This window comes from Tachyglossus aculeatus, chromosome 1, assembly GCF_015852505.1.
Source record: "Tachyglossus aculeatus isolate mTacAcu1 chromosome 1, mTacAcu1.pri, whole genome shotgun sequence".
NCBI classification, from domain to species: domain Eukaryota; kingdom Metazoa; phylum Chordata; class Mammalia; order Monotremata; family Tachyglossidae; genus Tachyglossus; species Tachyglossus aculeatus.
This window is the reverse complement of record NC_052066.1, coordinates 98,743,997-98,765,384: the sequence shown is the minus strand read 5'-3', so window position 1 is coordinate 98,765,384 and position 21,388 is coordinate 98,743,997. Positions and strand designations below refer to the sequence as shown.

At 43.6% G+C, this 21,388-nt stretch overlaps 1 non-coding gene across 1 annotated transcript; it reads right to left on the bottom strand.

Moving 5' to 3' along the window:
- Nucleotides 1-1,643: 1,643 nt before the first annotated feature.
- LOC119935153 lies at nucleotides 1,644-1,780 on the bottom strand. The gene has a single exon (XR_005453092.1). It is a non-coding gene; the product is annotated as a small nucleolar RNA SNORA7 (small nucleolar RNA).
- Between the last annotated feature and the right edge of the window lie 19,608 nt (nucleotides 1,781-21,388).

Genomic DNA, 21,388 nt, shown 5'->3' with positions numbered 1-21,388 from the left:
AACTTCCAGACTGAGAGATCCTTTTCTAAATTTAAATAAGTTATTCTCCGAGGTGCTGGGAAGGGAAGGAGAGAAAGTGATTCCTAATCCATATTAAAAAATAGCAGCACATTTATTTTTTGATACCTATGATGAACTCAGAATAGTACCAGAGCCAAGGCAGAAATTAATATCCAACTGTTTTATCTCTTGCTATAAAATGAGTCGCCTTCTTCCTTTGATGATACTTTGGGTCCCCGGAGATTTAGAGCACACTTATTTTCTGCAGTAGTTTATTTCTCCAAAGTTCCCTGCCATCACATTGCTTTGCCATTGAGTCAGAAATCAAGTTTAAAATTAGCACCCACTTAGCAAACTATTACAAAAAAAGCCTACTCTTTTCCACAAGCTGATTCCCAAAACCATCTCTGCATTAATCACCAGTCTGGTTTCAAATAGAAAATTTCATTTCAGTATTCTCCTCAGAACACTCATTCCTCTGAAGACAAAGCCCTTCAAAACCTAGAAAAGATTCTAATAGGAAAAAACCCGGCCCTTGTTCCAACTATTGAGGAAGTCATAGCAGTGGTCAGGATGATGTACTCTGGAAATTACTTAATAAATCTGACTTCTCTGTTCTAGTTCATTAAGATTCTGACACCGAGAGCCAGAGGAGGAGGTACCTTATCTGATGTATTCTTTATCATCAGTGGGCCTAGGTTTTTTCAGTTATTTATCTGCAGTAATATTTTAGAATGCCACTGGTGACGTAGGAGCAAGTGGTAAAATACATTCCCCTGAGAAACTCTTCCAACTCCACAGCAATATCCAAAGTCCTAGAGACAATCATTCGAGAATTGTTATAATACAGATGCCTGTGTCCTAGAAGCACACACCCAAGGGAACATGCAAAGGTGTGTATTATCATTATTTATTTATATTATATTTTATCCATTATTATTTATTTATATTAATGTCTGTCTCTCCTTCTAAACTGTAAGTGTGTCTCCTGCTCTAGACTGCAAGCTCTTTGAGGACAGGGAACATATCTGCCAGCTCTGCTGTACTGTATTATTCCTAGTGTCTCCCCGTTTTAGACTGTGAGCCCACTGTTGGGTAGGGACTGTCTCTATATGTTGCCAATTTGTACTTCCCAAGCGCTTAGTACAGTGCTCTGCACACAGTAAGCGCTCAATAAGTACGATTGATTGATAGTGCATAGTACATTGCTCTGCATACAGTAAGCGCTTGGTAGAGACCATTAGCCGTTTGACCAAATGTAAACCGATTCCTCAAATAAGCCTGGCACGATGGACTCACAATAAATCTAAAGATTGCACTTAGAACAGTGCTTTGCATATGGTAAGTGCTTAACAAATACCATCATTATTATCAGGTTGAAGCAAGGAGGCTGTGCAGAGTACTGTACTAAACACTAGTCTTGTCTTCTGCTGTCAAGTCGTCTCCGACCCATAGCGACACCAAGGACACATCTCTCCCAGAACGCCCCACCTCCATCTGCAATCGTTCTGGTAGTGGATCCAGAGAGTTTTCTTGGTAAAAATCCAGAAGTGGTTTCCTATTGCCTCCTTCCATGCAGTAAACTTTGGTCTCCACCCTCAACTCTCTCCCATGCCACTGCTTCCCAGCCCAGGGGAGTTTTGACTTGTAGCATATTGCCTTCCATTCACGAGTCACTGCCCAAACTAGGAATGGAATGGGTAGGCCTCTGCTTGACTCGCCCTCCCATAGTCGAGACTGGTAGAGTATTGGAAACTCTCCAGGTGTGACCTGAGAGGAAACTAAGCACTAGGGAGTGTACAATATAACATAGTTGGTAGACACATTCCCTGCCCACAATGACTTCAACACCATCACATAATTAATAATAATAATAATAACGATGGTATTTGTTAAGCACTTACTATGTGCAAAGCACTGTTCTAAGCGCTGGGGGGATACAAGGTGATCAGGTTGTCCTACAGGGAGCTCACAATCTTCATCCCCATTTTACAGATGAGGTAACTGAGGCACAGAGAAGTTAAGTGGCTTGCCCAAGGTCACACAGCTGACAAGTGGCTGAGGCAGGATTTGAACCTGTGACCTGTGATTCCCAAGCCCACACTCTTTCCACTGAGCCACGCTGCTTCCCTGTTACCTAGGCAGCCCACTGACTAATAACAGGGAAGATCAGGAAGTGGAAAATTGAATCAAGAAGAACAGCACACCATTGGAAGACCATTAGAATATTGTGGTAGTGTGGTATTAGTTTCCAAATGAACCAAGGATTACTAATTTTTCTTTTATTATGGCATTTCTTAAGTGCTTACTATGTGCCAGTCACTGTATTAAAGCACTGGGGTAGGTACAAGCTGATCATGTTGGACACAGTCCACGTCCCGCATGGGGCTCACAGTCATAATCCCCATTTTCCAGATGACTGTAAGCTTGTTGTGGGCAGGCAGGAAATGTGTCTACAAACTCTGCTACATTGTACTCTCCCAAACATTTAGTAAAATGGTGTGTACGCAGGAAGTATTCAATAAGTATGATTGATTGATGAGAACTGAGACACAGAGAAGTTAAGTGATTTGCCCAAGGTCACACAGCAGACAAGTGGTCCAGCTGGAATTTACAGCAGGGAAAGCATTAATACCATCAAGATCTCTGTCCACTTGCTCACATAAGCTGTCTTAATTACCAGAGTAAATCATATCACTTTGATGTGGGAAAATTTCTGAACAATAGTGTTTAGGTGGCCAGTGAATCTGACAGGTTTCATCCTTCCTCTGAGACCTCGGTTAATCATGAGCCCATTATTGGGTAGGGTTTGTCTCTATTTGTTGCCAAACTGTAGTTTCCAAGCGCTTAGTACAATGCTCTGCACACAATAAGCGCTCAATAAATACGATTGAATGAATTGGTATTTATCGAGTTCTTACTGTATTCTAGGAACTGTATTAAGCAATTAGCAGAATTCCTACACATCTGCTTCTACTTCTTTGAGATGGCAAGGCCTCACTTATACAGTGCAGCTCCACAGGTGGGGAGAAGAGATGCAGAAGCAGTGTTGCCTAATGGATAGAGCATCGGCTTAGATATCACAAGGAATTGGTTTTTAATCCCGGCTCTGCCACCTATCTGCTTTGTGACCTTGGGCAAGTCACTTCACTTATCTGTGCCTCAGTTACCTCATCTGTATAAGGGGGATTACGACTGTGAACCCTATGTGGGACAGGGACTAAATCCAACCTGATTAGCTTTTACTTATGCCAGAGCTTCGTACAGTGCCTGGCACATAGTAAGTACTTAACAAATACCACAATTATTATTATTATTATTACTTAGGATGATGATTATGGTATTTAAGCACTTACCATGTGTCAAGTTCTGTTCTAAGTGCTGGGGTAAAAACATGTCAATCAGGTTAGACATAGTCACTGTCCCACATGGGACTCACAGTCTAAGTCGGAGGGAGAACTGGTCGTGAATCCCCATTTTACAGGTGAGGAAACTGAGGCACAGAGAAGTGAAGTGAGTTTCCCAAGTTCACACATCAAGCAAGGGGCCAAGGATTAAAATTCAGATCTTCTCTCAGTCCTGTCCTCTTTCCACTAGGCCAGGCTGTTTTGTGTATATATACACATAAGTGCAACAACACATTGTGGTCTGAAGCTACATTGTGGTTCAGATAGTGCATTGCGGACTATGCTATTTCAATTGTCTGTTTAGAGGGATGCTGGCTAGAATCTTGCTTGTAATAGAAAAATGGGAGGGGTCCCTGTAGATTCCACAGTCAGCTCTCTCTTCTCGAAGATAGTGACTATGATGCTTTCTTTGATGTTTCATGGCATTTTTTCAGGGATCCATCCTACACTGCATGGATTATTTCTCAGATGTTCTTCTCACCTCTCTGCACTGCTCAAAAACTTCCAATGTTTCCTCATTTCCCTAACTGTCAAGCAGAAGCCACAGAACATAATAGTTCAGAACTGACCTTCAGGGGACCCAGAAATTGCAGAGGCAGAATTGGGAGGAATGGGATAAATAGAATCAGTCATATTTATTGAGCGCTTACTGTGTGCAGAGCACTGTACTAAGCGCTTGGGAAGTACAAGTTGGCAACATATAGAGACGGTCCCTACCCAACAGTGGGCTCACAGTCTAGAAGGGGGAGACAGAGAATAAAACCAAACATATTAACAAAATAAAAAGAATAGATATGTACAAGTAAAATAAATAAATAGAGCAATAAATATCATCATCATCATCATCAATTGTATTTATTGAGCGCTTACTGTGTGCAGAGCACTGTACTAAGCGCTTGGGAAGTACAAGTTGGCAACATATAGAGACAGTCCCTACCCAACAGTGGGCTCACAGTCTAAAAGGGGGAGACAGAGAACAAAACCAAACATACTAACAAAATAAAATAAATAGAATAGATATGTACAAGTAAAATAAATAAATAAATAGTCACCAATCACACTTCTGCCTCAGCAGCTACAGAAAGACCTGTATGAGGTAGACTGTGGATGTTACAGGGATTGGGGAGACAATAATCCAGGGGAAGGTGAGGATCATCATCATCAATCGTATTTATTGAGCGCTTACTGTGTGCAGAGCACTGTACTAAGCGCTTGGGAAGTACAAGTTGGCAACATATAGAGATGGTCCCTACCCAACAGTGGGCTCACAGTCTAGAAGGGGGAGACAGAGAATAAAACCAAACATATTAACAAAATAAAATAAAAAGAATAGATATGTACAAGTAAAATAAATAAATAGAGCAATAAATATGTACAAACATATATAAATATATACGGGTGCTGTGGGGACGGGAAGGAGGTAAGGCAGGGGGGATGGAGAGGGAGAGGAGGGGGAGAGGAAGGAGGGGGCTCAGTCTGGGAAGGCCTCCTGGAGGAGGTGAGCTCTCAGTAGGGCATTGAAGGGAGGAAGAGAGCTAGCTTGGCAGATGTGGGGAGGGAGGGCATTCCAGGCCCGGGGGAGGACGTGGGCCGGGGGTCAACGGCGGGACAGGTGAGAACGAGGCACAGTGAGGAGGTTAGCAGCAGAGGAGCAGAGGGTGCGGGCTGGGCTGGAGAAGGAGAGAAGGGAGGTATGGTAGGAGGGGGCGAGGTGATGGACAGCCTTGAAGCCAAGGGTGAGGAGTTTCTGCCTGATGCGTAGGTTGATTGGTAGCCACTGGAAATTTTTGAGGAGAGGAGTAACATGCCCAGAGCATTTCTGGACAAAGACAATCCAGGCAGCAGCATGAAGTATGGATTGAAGTGGGGAGAGACACGAGGATGGGAGATCAGAGAGAAGGCTGATGCAGTAGTCCAAACGGGATAGGATGAGAGCTTGAACGAGCAGAGTAGCGGTTTGGATGGAGAGAAAAAGGCGGATCTTGGTGATGTTGTGGAGCTGAGACCGGCAGGTTTTGGTGACGGCTTGGATGTGAGGGGAGAACGAGAGAGGGGAGTCGAGGATGACACCAAGGTTGTGGGCCTGTGAGACGGGAAGGATGGTAGTGCCGTCAACAGTGATGGGAAAGCCAGGGAGAGGGCAGGGTTTGGGAGGGAAGACAAGGAGAAAGTTCTGGAAGCTGAAGAGAGTGGCATTAACCCCTTGACTGCAGTTGTGTAAGGTTTTATTTTTAACTTCTGTTATGATTTCAAGTTGCTGAAAAGGAAAGAGCAGTGTACTGATGTGGTATGGTTGTTGCCAACCTTGTCCACATCACCCCAACTCTCTCCCTTTGCTCTACCCGCCTCTCCGCCCCACAGCACTTGTGTATATATGTATTATTTATAATCCTATTTATTTCTATTAATGATAATTATAGCGATGGCATTTATTAAGCGCTTACTATGTGCAAAGCACTGTTCGAAGCACTGGGGGGATACAAGGTAATCAAGTTGTCCCCATTGGGCTCAGAGTCTTAATCCCCATTTTACAGATGAGGTAACTGAGGCACAGAGAAGTGAAATGACTTGCCTGAAGTCACACAGCTGACAGTTGGCAGAGCCGGGATTTGAACCCATGACCTCTGACTCCAAAGCCCATGCTCTTTCTACTGGGCCACACTGCTTCTCAATGATAATAATAATGATGGCATTTATTAAGTGCTTACTATGTGCAAAGTACTGTTCTAAGTGCTGGGGAGGTAACAAGGTGATCAGGTTGTCCCACAGGGAGCTCACAGTCTTAATCCCCATTTTATCGATGAGGTAACTGAGGCAAAGAGAAGTTAAGCGACTTGACCAAAGTCACACAGCTGACAATTGGCAGAGCCAGGATTTGAACCCATGACCTCTGACTCCAAAACCCGTGCTCTTTCCACTGAGCCATGATGTGTATAATTGTATTCATTTATAATAATGCTGCTAATGCTTGTTCACTTGTTTTGATGTCTGTTACCCCATTCTAGATTGTGAGCCCACTGTGGGCAGGGATTGTCTCTGTTGCTGAATTGTACTTCCCAAGTATTTAGTACAGTGTTCTGCGAACAGTAAGAGCTCAATAAATACGATTGAATGAATAACTTGCTTTTGCAGCTGGTGCAGGGAAAGGTCAGAGAGGTCAAATAATCCCAGCCCTATAATAGTAATAATAATAATGGCATTTATTAAGCACTTACTATATGCAAAGCATTGTTCTAAGCACTGGGGAGGCTACAAGGTGATCATATTATCCCACAGGGGGCTCACAGTCTTAATCCCCATTTTACAGATGAGGTAACTGAGGCACAGAGAAGCTAAATTACTTGCCCAAAGTCACAAAGCTGACAGTTGGTGGAGCCAAGATTTGAACCCATGACCTCTGACTCCAGAGCCCGTGCTCTTTCCACTGAGCCATACTGCCACAGTATATACTGAAGAGACTTATCCTTTACCTAAACCAAAGTTGATGCCTACCTTCAAATGCATAATAAGGAACACATTTAATGTGGTTGGTGATGCACAAATCAATTCTTATAACAGTCCAGTGTTTAGACCAGGGCTTGAAACATAGTAAGTGCTTAAAAAATACCATTAAAAAAAGAAGTTTCTTACCCTGATGAAGCTCTAATTTCCCCTATTCTCTGCCTCTTCTGTGTTGCCCTTGTACTTGTATTTATATCATTTTTAACTCCACCCGTAGCCCCATAGCACTTTTGTACATATCTGCAATTTACTTAAATGTCTGTCTCCACCTCTACACTGCAAACCTCCCCTTTTTTTTTAATGGTATTTCCAAGAGCTTACCAAGTGTCACGCACTAAGCGCTGTGGTAATAATAATGATAATGATGGCATTTGTTAAGTGCATACTATTTGCAAAATACTGTTCTAAGCGCTGGAGGGGTTACAAGCTGATCAAGTTGTCCCACGTGGGGCTCACAGTCTTAATCCCCATTTTACAGATGAGGTAACAGGCTCAGAGAAGTTAAGTGATTTGCCCAAGATCACATAGCGGACATGTGGCAGAGCCAGGATTAGAACCCATGACCTCTGACTCCCAAGCCCGTGCTCCTTCCACTGAACCACATTGCTTCTCTAGATAAAAGGTTGTCAGATTGTGTCCAATCCCAGACTAGCATGGGGCTCACAGCCTTAATCCCCATTAAGTAATCCAGGTGATGGAACTGAGGCACAGAGAAGTTTAGTGGCTTGCTCAAGGTCACACGCAGACAAGTAGTGGAGTCCGGATTAGGACCCAGGTCATTCTGACTCCAAGGTTTGTGATCTATCCACTAGACCACACTGCTTCTCTTATGGGAAGGAAGAGGATTCATTCAACCATTCATTCATGCACACAGTAAGAGCTCAATAAATACAACTGATTGATAAATTATCACACCCCACGACCTAGTACGAAGCATTGGCCAAAACTGCTCTGTCTTGAAGAGAAGTGGGGTCTAACCTGGATCTCACTGCCCTCACCAGTTAAGATGTCTTCGGGTTCATTTGTAGAAGGTTCTTGGGGGAATTCACCCTAGACATCTGTCCAGGCTTGTCAGGAATATTCTCAGTGTGGCCTTGGTTGGGGACTAGGCTGATGAATTTATTTTTATGCATTGCTCTGGAAGGGGGAAAGTGCACCAAGGAAGGCCCCGGTATCCTGGTCCACAACTGGAAAGCTTGGTGTATTAGAGAGCAGTGAGAAGCAATGTGGCCTAGGGGAAAGAGACCAGACCTGGGCTTCTAGACTGTGAGCCCATTGTTGGGTAGGGACCAGCTCTACATGTTGCCGACTTGTACTTCTCAAGCACTTAGTACAGTGCTCTGCACACAGTAAGTGCTCAATAAATAAGATTGAATGAATGAATGAGTCAGAGGACCTGGGTTTCCACTTCGCCACTTACCTGCTATGTGACCTTGGACACTTGACCTCTCTGGGTCTCAATTCCCTCATTTGCAAAATGGAGATTAAATAACTGTTCTCCCTCCTACTTAGACTATGAGCCTATCTTGTATCTACCCCGGCCCTTAGTATGGTACTTGACACAGGGTAAGCACTTAACAAATACCACCTCATAATTAATCCTGGCTCCATTACTTACCTGCTAGGTAACCTTGGGTAAATCACTGTACTTCTCTGTACATCAGTTTCTCACCTATAAAATGGAGATTCAAAGACTGTTCTCCCCACTACTTAGACTGTGAATCCTATGTGGAACGGGGACTGTGTCCAACCTACTCCAGTACTTAGAACTGTGCTTGACACATAGTAAGTGCTTAAGAAATACAATAATAATAATGGTAAACCTGTCGTACACATCTGGAAAACTCAGAAACAACAATAATAATAATGATGATAGTAATTATAACAAATGGCATTCATTAAGTTTTTTCGTATTTATTGAGCACTTACTATGTGCAGATCACTGTACTAAGCACTTGGGAGAGTACAACAATAAGCAGACACATTCCCTGCCCACAACAAACTTACAGTCTGATGGGGAGACAGATATTAGTGTAAATAAATGAATTACAGATATGTACATACGTGCTTTAAGGCTGGAAGGAGGGTGGTGAATAAAGAGAGCAAGTCAGGGTGACACAGAAGGGAGTGGGAGAAGAGGAAAGGGGGCTTAGTCAAGAAAAGCCTCTTGGAGGTTTGCCTTCAATAAGACTTTAAAGGAGGGGAGACTAATAGTTTGTTGGACTTGAGGAGGGAGGGCATTGAGGAGGGAGGATGTGAGTGAGGGGTCAGCAGTGAGAAAGATGAGATAAAAGTACAGCAAGAAGGTTAGCACCAGAGGAGTGAAGTGTGTGGGCTGGGTTGTAGTAATAGAGTAGTGAGGAGAGGTAGGAGGGGGTAAGGTGATTGAGTGTTTGAAGCCAATGGTGAGGCGTTTTTGTTTGATTCAGAGGTGGATGAGTAATCACTGAAGTTTCTGGAGGAGTGGGCAAGCATGTCCTGAATGCTTTTGTAGAAAAATGATCTGGGGAGCAGAGTAAAGTATGGACTGGAGTATGGAGAGAAAGGAGGCTGGAAAGTCAGCATGGAGGCTGATACAGTAATCAAGGCAGGGTATGATAAGTAATTGTATTAACATGGTAGCAGTTTGGGTGGAGAGGAAAGAGCAGAATTTAGTGATGTTTTGAAGGTGGAGCCGACAGGATTCAGTGATAGATTGAATATGTGGGTTGAATGAGAGAGAGGAGTCAAGAATAACGCTGAAGTTATGGGCTTGGGAGACAGGAAGAATGGTGGTGCCATCTACAGTGATGGGAAAGTTGGGGGAGGAAAAAAAGTTTGGGAGGGAAGAGAAGTAGCTCTGTTTTGGACATGTAAAGTTTGAGGTGATGGGAGGACATCCAAGTAGAGATGTCTTGAAGGCAGGAGGAGATGGGAGATTGGAGAGAGGGAGAGAGATCAGGGCTGGAGATGTAGTTTTGGGTATCATCTGCATAGAGGTGGTAGTTGAAACCATGGGAGCAAATGAGTTCGCCAAGCAAGTGGGTGTAGATGGGGAATGGAAGGGGACCCAGAACTGAACCTTGAGGGACCCCCACAGTTAGGTGGGAGGCAGAGGAAGAGCCCGCGAAGGAGACTGAGAATGAATGGTAAGAGTGATGAGAAGACCCAGGAGAGGACAGTTTCAGTGAAGCTGAAGTTGGATAATGTTTCCAGAAGTGGGTGGTTGACAGTGTCCAAGGTAGCTGAGTGGCAGAGGAGGGTCAGGATTAAGTAGGGGTTGTTGTAATAAGTGCTTACTGTGTGCCAAGTACTGTGTTAAGCTCTAGGGTAGATTAAAGGTTATTGGTGTAGAACCAGTTCCTGCCCCAAACTGCCCCTACAATCTATTTCTATAATCTGACTGTGTAATCTGGGACTTGAATCTAGATCTCCTGAATCCTAATCTCTTGCTGTTTCCACGAGGCTATGCTGTGATAATGGAAAGGTTTTTAATGGGGGTTTTTTTTACCAATTTTATAGGTAAGGAATAATTTTGCTAAATTAGCGAACCCATCAGATGTGTACTACTTAATAATAATAATAATGATAGCATTTATTAAGCACTTACTATGTGCAAAGCACTGTTCTAAGTGCTTGGGAGGTTACAAGGTGAACAGGTTGTCCCATAGGGGGCTCACAGTCAATCCCCATTTTACAGATGAGGGAACTGAGGCCCAGAGAAGTGAAGTGACTTGCACAAAGTCACACAGCTGACAAGCAGCAGAGCTGGAATTTGAACCCATGACCTCTGACTCCAAAGCCCATGTTCTTTCCACTGAGCCTTACCATTACTATTATTATTGTATTTCTTAAGCACTTACTATATGTCAAGCACTGTTCTAAGTGGAGTAAGTACTAATTATTCAGGTGGGACACAGTCCCCCATCCACATGAGATTCACAGTGTAAGTAGGGGGAAGAAGAGTCATTGAATCTCCATTTTATAGATGAGAAACTGATGTACCGAGGTCACACAGCACAAAACTGAAATTAAACTAACAGAGTTGAGAAGCCCAGTGATGATTTCAGAGAACAGTATCTTCTAGAATACTGAAACCACATTTCTGTAATTAGAGGCTGAAATTCCCTGAAGTGGGTTTGATTAAAATCTGTCTGTAGCTGATCATTTCTGGAGTTTCTTTCTCCTTACCAGTTGAAATGAAATATAGAGGGTTTTTCTAAGTGACCAGAGTTTTTGAACCGAAGCTGCACATGAGAGAACTTTCATATTTTTCCATTCATCTTCAGCAAATAGATTACTTATTAGTACATTAGCTGGTACCCACCTTTCCTGACTGATTAAATACTTTCCTGGAGATGTAGGTACTAGTAAATGAAGGTCAGACCATATCAACCATTGTTTGTACGCTATAGATTCATTCCTGGGAGAATTGCCTTCTTAATTCACTACTCAGCATGGCAGTATCATGTCTCTATTAATCACTCAATTGTATTTATTGAGTATCTATATGCAGAGCACTGCTCTAAGCATTTGGGAGAGTTCATGACAACAGAATTCCCTGCCCATAATCAGCTTACAGTCTAGAAGGGGGGACAGACATTTATATCAATAAATAATTTACAAATTCCTACTTTAAAGATGAGGTAACTGAGGCCCAGAGAAGCTAAGTGACTTTCCCAAGGTCACACAGCAGACATGTGAGAGAGATGGGTTTAAAACCCAGGGCCTTCTGACACCCTGGCTTCGGCTTTATCCACTAGGCCACACTGAACTGGTCTTCCTCACAGCATCTCCTGTGGTTGGGGCAGGGGGTCACAAGAGAAACCTTTAAGTGAAATGAAGCAGCATGGCCTAATGGAAAGAGCATCGGCCTGGAAATCAGAGGACCTGGGTTCTAATCTGCCGCAAGCCCCCGGTTCGGTCCAACCAGGACCTTCCTGGACCGGGGAATCCTCGGGGACACGTCGTAAAGTCAAACCACACCTCTGATCACCAAGTTTAGTGTGAAAAGTTTTTTACTTAGTCTTACCAGTGTGCAAGGGAGTGACACATACATACACTCACTCACTCCGCCAAGGGTCCAATACCAGTCTGCTGGTCAGGGGAGCCCCTTCTGCCGATGCTTCTTTCTGCTTCCAAGTGTTGTTGCCTTCTGCTGCTTCCGAGTGCTGCTCTATTCTTCAATGCTTCCCTGGGATGCTTCTGCTCCAGGGGCTTCCCTCTGCTTCTCTGCATGCCTCTGTGTGTGCCTCAGTGTCTCCTCATAGGTCAGAATGAGTGCCTTTTATCTGCTTTAGGAGTTACAGCTGTGGCTCTAAGTGGCAGTCATTGATTGGTCCAGGCCCATTACTGGGTAGAGCAGGGAGAGAAGGCCACACCTCCCTCCATGCCCCCCACCCACAGGCAGGCAATCACCTGTCTCAGGTAGAGCCCATCAGTGCCTTCACCAACAATAACAATAATAGCACTTATTAAGCGCTTACTATGTGCAAAGCACTGTTCTAAGCGCTGGGAAGGTTACAAGGTGTTAAAGTTGTCCCGCAGGGGGCTCACAGTCTTAATCCCCATTTTACAGATGAGGGAACTGAGGCCCAGAGAAGTGAAGTGACTTGCCCAAAGTCAAACAGCTGACAATTGGCAGAGCTGGGATTCGAACCCATGACCCCTGACTCCAAAACCCGGGCTCTTTCCACTGAGCCACGCTGTACCAGTCTCCTTCTTGTTGTGGTTCACTGGATCACAAACAATCACTAATAAGGCAGCTTACTGTGGGCTCACCACATAATCCTGGCTCCACCACTTAATAATAATAATGGCATTTATTAAGGGCTTACTATGTGTAAAGCACTGTTCTAAGAACTAGGGAGGTTACAAGGTGATCAGGGTGTCCCACGGGGGGCTCATAGTCTTAATCTCCATTTTATAGATGAGGCCCTGAGAAGTTGTCACTTGCCCAAAGTCACACAGCTGACAAGTGGCGAAGCCGGGATTTGAACCCATGACCTCTGACTCCAAAGCTCATGCTCTTTCCACTGAGCCATGCTGCTTTCCACTGAGCCACTTGCCTGATGTGTAACCTTGGGCAAGTCACTTCACATCTCTGTGCCTCAGTTTCCTCGCTGTAAAATGGGGATTCAATGCCTGATTTCCCTGCTACTTAGACTGTGAGCCCCACATGGGACAGAGATTGTGTCTGACATGAGTAAATTGTATCTACCCCAGCGCTTACTACAATGATTGGCTTATAGTAAGCGCTCAACAAATACCATAAAAAAAGATGGCACATACATAGTTCTCCCCTTTGTAGGTTAAGGGAAGGCCCCTAGTTATGGCAGAGGATCAGAAGAGGCTCATTTTCCTCTTGAAGAGCTAGATGCAACACTGTGATTATGACAACACTAAAGAGGATAAAAAGAAGGTCTGAGATGAGAATTTGTGTTATCTTTCACCTTGGCAAGAACTGCTTCCACACTTAATGAGTATTACAGTTTTCTGGCTTATGCCACAACATTTCTCTACAATCTCTGAAGCTATATCGGCTCTCACAGATCACCACAGCAGCTTTCTGGCAATCCTTGAAGAGCTTTAATAATTCTAGTCTGCGGTTCTTGAGCTAAGACTATTGGCACTCTTTGACTATATTTAGGAAAAAAAAAATATTATGAAGCTTTTATTTTAATTAGTAATGTCACAAAACAAGAATTATATACCTATCTTTGTAGACGCAGCTTGAGAAATATCTGAATGCCCTGTTTTAGTATAAAACAGCCTTATTTTTGATCATTTTCCTGATTAACTGTAAGATTCTGGCTCATTGTTTTGACATTTGTTGTACAGTTCCATTTAGATCACCACATAAATAATAAGAACAATAATTGCTCTGGCATGCTCTCATGAGTCCTAAAAGAATAAAGCTAAAGGTTGCACCCAGAAACATAGCCATTCTTTGGCCTCAAAATATTTTTGACAAAACACTATTAGTGGGAAATCAGATCCAGATGTGGTGATGACACTCAAAAAAATGGACACTAAAATATGCAGCTTTTCATGTTTCATCCTAGAGCAAGAGATGTTTAAGTGGCTTATAGCTCCAGAAATGATGATTTTCCAGAAATGCTGGCTAGCATAATTATACACCAAATGAATCATATCATCTGATACTTTATAGGAAGGTGGAGCTATCAACCAGTCCAAGTCCAGGACAGACAATTGAATCCTTGAACCACTCAATATAGATGGTTGTTGCTATTATTTGCAAAAATCTCCATGTTAGCAGCCTATTTTGGTAGCCTGACTGACTATTTAATCACAGTTTCCCTCAAAAGGTTTATCCTGATGTGAATTGAACAGACCTCTCACTGATTTCATTTCAATTTCCTCTTCAATCAATCAATCAATCATATTTACTGAGGGCTTACTATGTGCAAGGCACTGTACTAAGCACTTGGGAGAGTACAAACTACAATATAACAGTTACATTCAGTGCCTACAATGAGCTTACAGTCTAGAGAGGGAGACAGACATTAATATAAAAAAAATTACAGATATGTAAATAAGTGCTGCAGGGCTGTTGGCGGGGGTGGAGAATAAAGGGAGCAAGTTTGAAGTCGAAGAGAGTGGGAAACTGTGCGGGTGAAAACCAATTTCGCTCTCTTTGAAGATCATTTATGAGTCACTGATTTACCTTCTCTTTCCTTGTCTCAATAATTCCAACTCCTTTTAATTTTAACCAGGAACTGTATTCCCTATCAAACAATCAATCAATCAATCTATGGTATTTATTGAATGCTTTCTGTGTGCAGAACAGTGTACTAAATGCCTGGAAGAGTAGAATATTATTGTGCCATTACTATTGTAATGGTATTGTACTATTGTACTAGAATATTCCCTCTCAGGGTCACACCTGGAGAGTTTCCAGTACTCTACCAGTCTTGGCTACAGGAGGGAGAGTCAAGCATAGGCATACCCATTGCATTCCTAGCTTGGGCAGTGGATAGTGACTCGATGGCATAAGACACACACACTAAAATACTATTGAACTGGTAAATACATTCCCTGCCCATATGGAACTTACATCTAGAGGGGAAGAAAGACATTAAAATGAATTAGGCTATGTATCTAAGTGCTGTGGGGCTGAGGGGAGGGGAGGGGTGACTATCAAGTGCTCTAAAGATACAGATCCAAATGAATAGAAGATGCAGAAGGAAGAGGGGGAAGGGGTAATAATTTTTAGACTGTGAGCCCATTTTAGACTGTGAGCCCACTGTTGGGTAGGGACTGTCTCTATGTGTTGCCAATTTGTACTTCCCAAGTGCTTAGTACAGTGCTCTGCACATAGTAAGCGCTCAATAAATATGATTGATGATGATGATGATGATAATAAGGACTTAGTCTTAGCCTTAGGGAAACGCCTCTTGGAGATGTGATTTTAATAAGGCTTTGAAAGAGGGGAGAGTGGTGGTTCACCAAATATGAAGGGGAAATCCCAGGCCAGAGGGAGGACGTGGGCAAGGGGTTGGCAGCGAGACAGATGAGATCAAGGTATCGTGAGTAAGTTGGCGACAGAGGAATCAAGCATGCAGGCTGTGTTTGAAGAAGGAAATCAGGGAGATCAGACAGGTGGGAGCAAAATGATTGAGTACTTACAAGCCCATGGCAAGGATATTTTGTTTGATGTGGCGGTGGATGGCCAACTCACTGTGCACAAGGAATGTGCCTGTTTATTGTTATAGTGTACTCTGCCAAGCTCTTAGTACAGTGCTCTGCACACAGTAAATGCTCAGTATATATGACTGAATGAATGAACCCCTGGAAGAGTGGGGAGATGTGGATGAATTTTTTTAGTAAAATGATCCAAGCAGCAGAGTGAAGTACGGACTGGAGTGGGGAGAGGAAGGATGGTCAGCACAGTAGTCAAGGTGGAATAGGACCGTGTACTTGGATTAACGTGGGAGGAGTTTGGATGGATCAGAAAAGGTGGATTTTAGCGATGTTGTGAAGGTTGAACCTGCAGGACTTGGTGATAGATTGACTTCGTAGATTGACTGAAATCAATGAGTCGGGGATAACATCAAGCTTATGGGCTTATGAGACAGGAAGGATAGTAGTGTTTTGGACAGTGATGGGAAAGACAGGGGGATTACAGCATTTGGCCAAGAGCTGAGCAACGAAAACTAGAACCAAGTTTACTTTTAAAAAAGTGGTGCAAGAGGCAAGGAAAGGAGTCCCCATATTACCCACATGGATTATCAATCAATCATCAATCATATTAGAGAGAAGCAGCATGGTGGTAGTGGTTAGAGGACGGGACTGGAAATAAGAAGGTCATGGGTTCTAATCCCAGCTCCACCTCTTGTCTGCTGTGTGACTTGGGCAAGTCACTTTATTTCTCTGGGCCTCAGTTACTTCATCTGTAAAATGGGGATTGAGACTGTGAGCCCCACATGGGACCAACCCGATTTGCTTGTACACACCCCAGCACTTAGTACAGTGCCTGGAACATAGTAAGCACTTAACAAATACCACAATTATTATTATTATTATATTTATTTAGCACTTACTGGGTGCAGGGCACTAATCTAAGCACTTAGGCTCTTCAAAGGACTGGGTCTGCAAGACTTGAACTTTGTGGCCCTATTCTTAAGTCAGGAGGATAAAATAAACCCACGTAAAAATGTGGTGGAGCACAGCTCAAACAGGGAAATATAACAACATACTGCTGGAAGTCTGCTATAGCAGGCAGACTGGACTGGCATTTAGCCATGAGAGGGGAGGAGCTGTTTGAATAAATGTTTTCCAAAGACAAGGATCTAAAAAGATAGACTCTGTATGAGGCAGGCCCATTGACCCAACAGAGATCCGTCCTTACGTGACAACAATGCAGAAGCATGTGCCCATCATAAATCAAATTTTTCATATACTTGCACGCACCTGAATAAAATAATAATGGCAATAATTATAATAATAATAGTAATAATAATTGTGGTATTTGTTAAGTGCTTATTACATGCCAGGTGATGTACTAAGCACTGGGATGGATACAAATTAATCCAGTTGGACACAATCACTGTCCTCTATAGTGCTGTCTTAATCGCCAGAGAAGTGAAGTGACTTGCCCAAGGACTCACAGCAGACAAGTGGCAGAGCTGGAAATAGAATATAGGCTCTTCTGGCTCCCAGGCAGGTGCTCTATCCACGAGGACATGCTGCTTTGCAAGATCATCAGAAATGATGGACAGCGATATATGGATATATGTAAAAGATGCATGCATATGTTTGTTGAATAATTATGGTATTTGTTAAGCACTTATTATGTGCCAGGCACTGTTCAAAGCACTGGGATGGGTACAAGCAAATCGGGTTGAACAAGTCCCTGTCCCCCATGTGGGGCTCACAGTCTCAAACCCCTTTTTACAGATGAGGTATCTGAGTCACAGAGAAGTGAAATGACTTGCCTAAGGTCACAAAGCAGACATGTGGCAGAGCCAGGATTAGAACCCAACAGTGCTTTGCACATAGTAAGCACTTAATAAATGCCATTATAAAAACCTATGACCCTCTGACTCCTAGGCCCTCTGACTCCACAAAGCCATGCTGCCTCACACATATATAGTCATGTTATTTATATTACATGTGCATCAGAAAGCAAGCAAAAATGACTTAACCTCTGTGCCATAAAATATTAGGACAATACATGACCAGTGCTCACTTTGTAGAAAGGGTCCAGATGTAAACCTGTTGTGGGAAGGGAATGTTTCTGCAAACTCTATTCTGTTGTACTCTCCCAAGCACATAGTACAGTGCTCTGCACACACTAAACACTCAATAAATACCACTTAGTGATTGATCTATATGCAATTGACATAATACTGGTTGGGACGACGCTACATGATGAAGGATAGTTCAAAAAGATAGGTACTAGCTATGCCTCTTTTGGGGATGTCTTCCTACTTGGTTATGATGGTTTTGGTCCTCCAGAGAATTCTGTTTAAGATACCTTAGTTTCTCATAAAAAGGTGAGGGGATTCAGAGTGGGAGGAATCCAAGAACAGCCATGGAAAGCTCAGAGTGGGAGCAGGGGTGGAAGAGCCACAGAGTGGAGACCTGACCCTTAAATTGTTGGGGATCACCTTTCTGTGGTGTCAGAATTGTCAGGGCTCCTGACACAGAAGTCAGTCAGTAAGTCAATCCTATTTATTGAGCACTTACTGTGTGCAGAACACTGTACTAAGTGTTTGGGAGAGTACAATATAGCAGTATAACAGACACACTCCCTGCCCACAAGGAGCTTACAGTCTAGAGGGGGGAGATAGACAATAATATAAGTAAATTACAGATATGGACATGAAGGGCTTCTGCTGCAACTGGAGGCTGATGCTAGCCAGATGGCTCTCTGGGCATGGAGTAGTGGTTAGATCAAGGCCCTGGTAATCAGAAGGTAATAGGTTCTAAGCCCAGTTGTTTGACCTTGAGCAAGTCACTTCACTTTTCTGTGCTTCAGTTACCTCATCTGCAAAATGGGGATGAGGCTGTGAGCCCCATGTGGGACAGGAACTGTGTCCAACCCAATTTGCCCATATCCACCCCAGCACTTAGTACAATGCCTGGCACATAGTAAGAGTTTAACAAATATCATAATAATAATAATAATAGTTATTATTGTTATTATTAACAACAATAACAAAAATGGTAATTGTTAAGCACTTACTATGTGCCAGGCACTGTACTAAGTGCTGGGGTGGATGCCAGCAAATAGGGGCAGACGATGTCCCTGTCCCACATGGGGCTTACATATCAAGCCCTTTAGATGAGGAAGGAAAAACGCAAAGAGGAATGTTGTGTTATCCCTTTAGGATCTTCACTGACTTCCTCTGCACCATGGGAAGTACATGGGACCTGGCTCTGCCTCCGGCTTGTTCAACAAAAGAGACTTTTCCTTCTGAGCTATCACCTGGGAAGCTCAATGCAGAATCAGTGTTTGCAGACAAAGAGTCACACAGATGAGCACGTGGTCACTCCGGGAGCCCTGATGACAGAACATAGATCTACAGGTGAAAACCAGTTCAGGCCTGGCCACCTTCCCAGCCCTGTCCCCACAGCTTGATACTGGCTGAGGGGAACTCCTCAGGGGGAAGCAGAGTACAAGCAAAATCAAGTTGTGCCCCCTGTCCCACTGCTTCCAACTGACCCCCACCCCCAACCTTTAGCTCATGTAAAAAAATGCACCTGATCAACCCCATTCCCTTGGGGTGTATATGTCTGGGCCTTCCTTGGTGGCTAAGCAGCAGGAAGTTTATGTTCAGAGCCTTTTCATTTAACACTATCTCCCAGCTCTCCTGATGGAAGCCCGGTCATTGTGAATTTCCATAAAATGTCAGAGGAAGAGAAGCTACTCTGATGCTCCCAGCCCTGGCCAGCTAAGAGGATATCCTAGGAAATAGCCCAGAGTCCATTTGAAGGTTTTGGGTCGTTTGTAGAGACAGCAACTGTATTCCCTTAAGATAGAATCAACAATTACTTCAGGAAACCAAACCCACCAGGCTGTCTATCACAGCCTCCATACATGAAAATATGAAAGAGCAAGAGCAATGTGTGTGTGAGGTGGCAAAGAGAGAGAGAGAGAGAGAGAGGTGGAAGATCGGGAGGACAAGACTTTTCCTACTTGATGACATTCTGGTTCAAAAAAATTATTTCCACTTTCAATCTTATTGAAATCACATTCACAGCTCAGAAGGGTGAAGGTTGCTAAACAGCAGCAAGGTCCCAAATCTAGCAGGGAAACAGTGTGGACTAGTGACTAGAACACGAGTCTGGGAGTCAAAAGGACCTGGGTTCTAATCCCAGCTCTGGCACTTGTCTGCTGTGTGAACTTGGGGAAGTCACTTCACTTCTTTGTGCCTCAGTTAGCTCATCTGTAAAGTAGGGATTAATGCTATGAGCCCCATGTGGGACAGGAACTGTGTCCAACTTGATTAGCCTATATCTAACTCAGCACTAAGACCAGTGCTTAGAACATAGTAAGTGTTTTACAAATACCATCGTTACGGAGAAGTAGCAAGGCAGAGTGGGTTGAACACAGGCCTAGGAGTCAGAAGGTCATGGGTTCTAATCCCAGCCGTGTGACCTTGGGCAAGTCATTTCATTTCTCTGTGCCTCAGTTATCTCACCTGCAGAATGGGGATTGAGACTGTGAACCCCATGTGGGACGGGGACTGTGTCCAACTGACTTGCTTGTTTCCACCCCAGCACTTAGTAAACTGCCTGGCACTTAGTAAGTGCTTTACAAATACCATTATTATTATTATTATTATTATTATTATTATTATTATTATGTAGCTATACTGCAGTTCTAACCTGACAGTTTGCTCCAACTGCTGCTCCCTCAGTAGGCTTCTCAAACAGTAAGCACCCAGTTCAGTGCTCTCCCCACACAGAAGGCACCGGATACAGTATGTGTCCCACAGTAGCGCTCAGTACAACGCTCTACCCACAGTAGATGCTCAGTCAATCCAGTCGATAGTAACGATTTGATGACAACTGATCAATCAATTAATGTCATCTATGGAGCGCTTACCACGTGCAGAGCACTGTACTAAGCTCTGGAATACCTGGAAGCTCTGGAATATGTTGCCAACTTGTACTTCCCAAGCGCTTAGTACAGTGCTCTGCACACAGTAAGCGCTCAATAAATACGATTGAATGAATGAATACCAAGTTTTCCTCAGTCTAGGACCCAATCAACATTTCGGAGAAATTTTTCTAGCACTGGGATTCCACAAGTTTCTCAAACACAGACTGCTGAATCAGTTTCCCAGCACAGATTGGTGACTGTCTCCCTTCTTCCCAGCTCCCCACACACCATCCCCAAGAAAGCCATTCTTTGACAAGCCAAAGGACAAATCTTACCCAATTTGGCACAGCTAAGCAGGTCGATCCTGGCACCACTTCCCCCCTCAACTTAAATGCCAGAGAGCACTTCAAAAAGAGACCCTTGCCCCGGTGCCTCCGGGTTCATTGTCTCCACCTGAGAAAAGAGGACGGCGCCCACATTCTGACCCACACAGTGAAGAACGTTAGAAGCCATCCACAGGGTAGCTCCTTGAAGCCAGAGATCGGTTAACTGATTGACTGCTTAAATGACATTTGTTAAACGCTAACTACTATCCGGGCACTGTACGAGGTAATGGGATAGATACAAGATAATTGGGTCAGACACAGCCCCTGTCTCACATGGGTGTCACGGTCTTTATCCCCATTTCACAGGTGAGGGAACTGAAGCACAGATAATAATAATAATAATAATAATAATAATAATAATAATGGCATTTGTTAAGCACTTACTATGTGCAAAGCACTGTTTTAAGTACTGGGGAGGATACAAAGTGATCAGGTTGTCCCACGTGGGGCTCACAGTCTTAATCCCCATTTTTACATATGAGGTAACTGAGGCACAGAGAAGTGAAGTGACTTGCCCAAGGTAACCCAGCAGACAAGTGGCA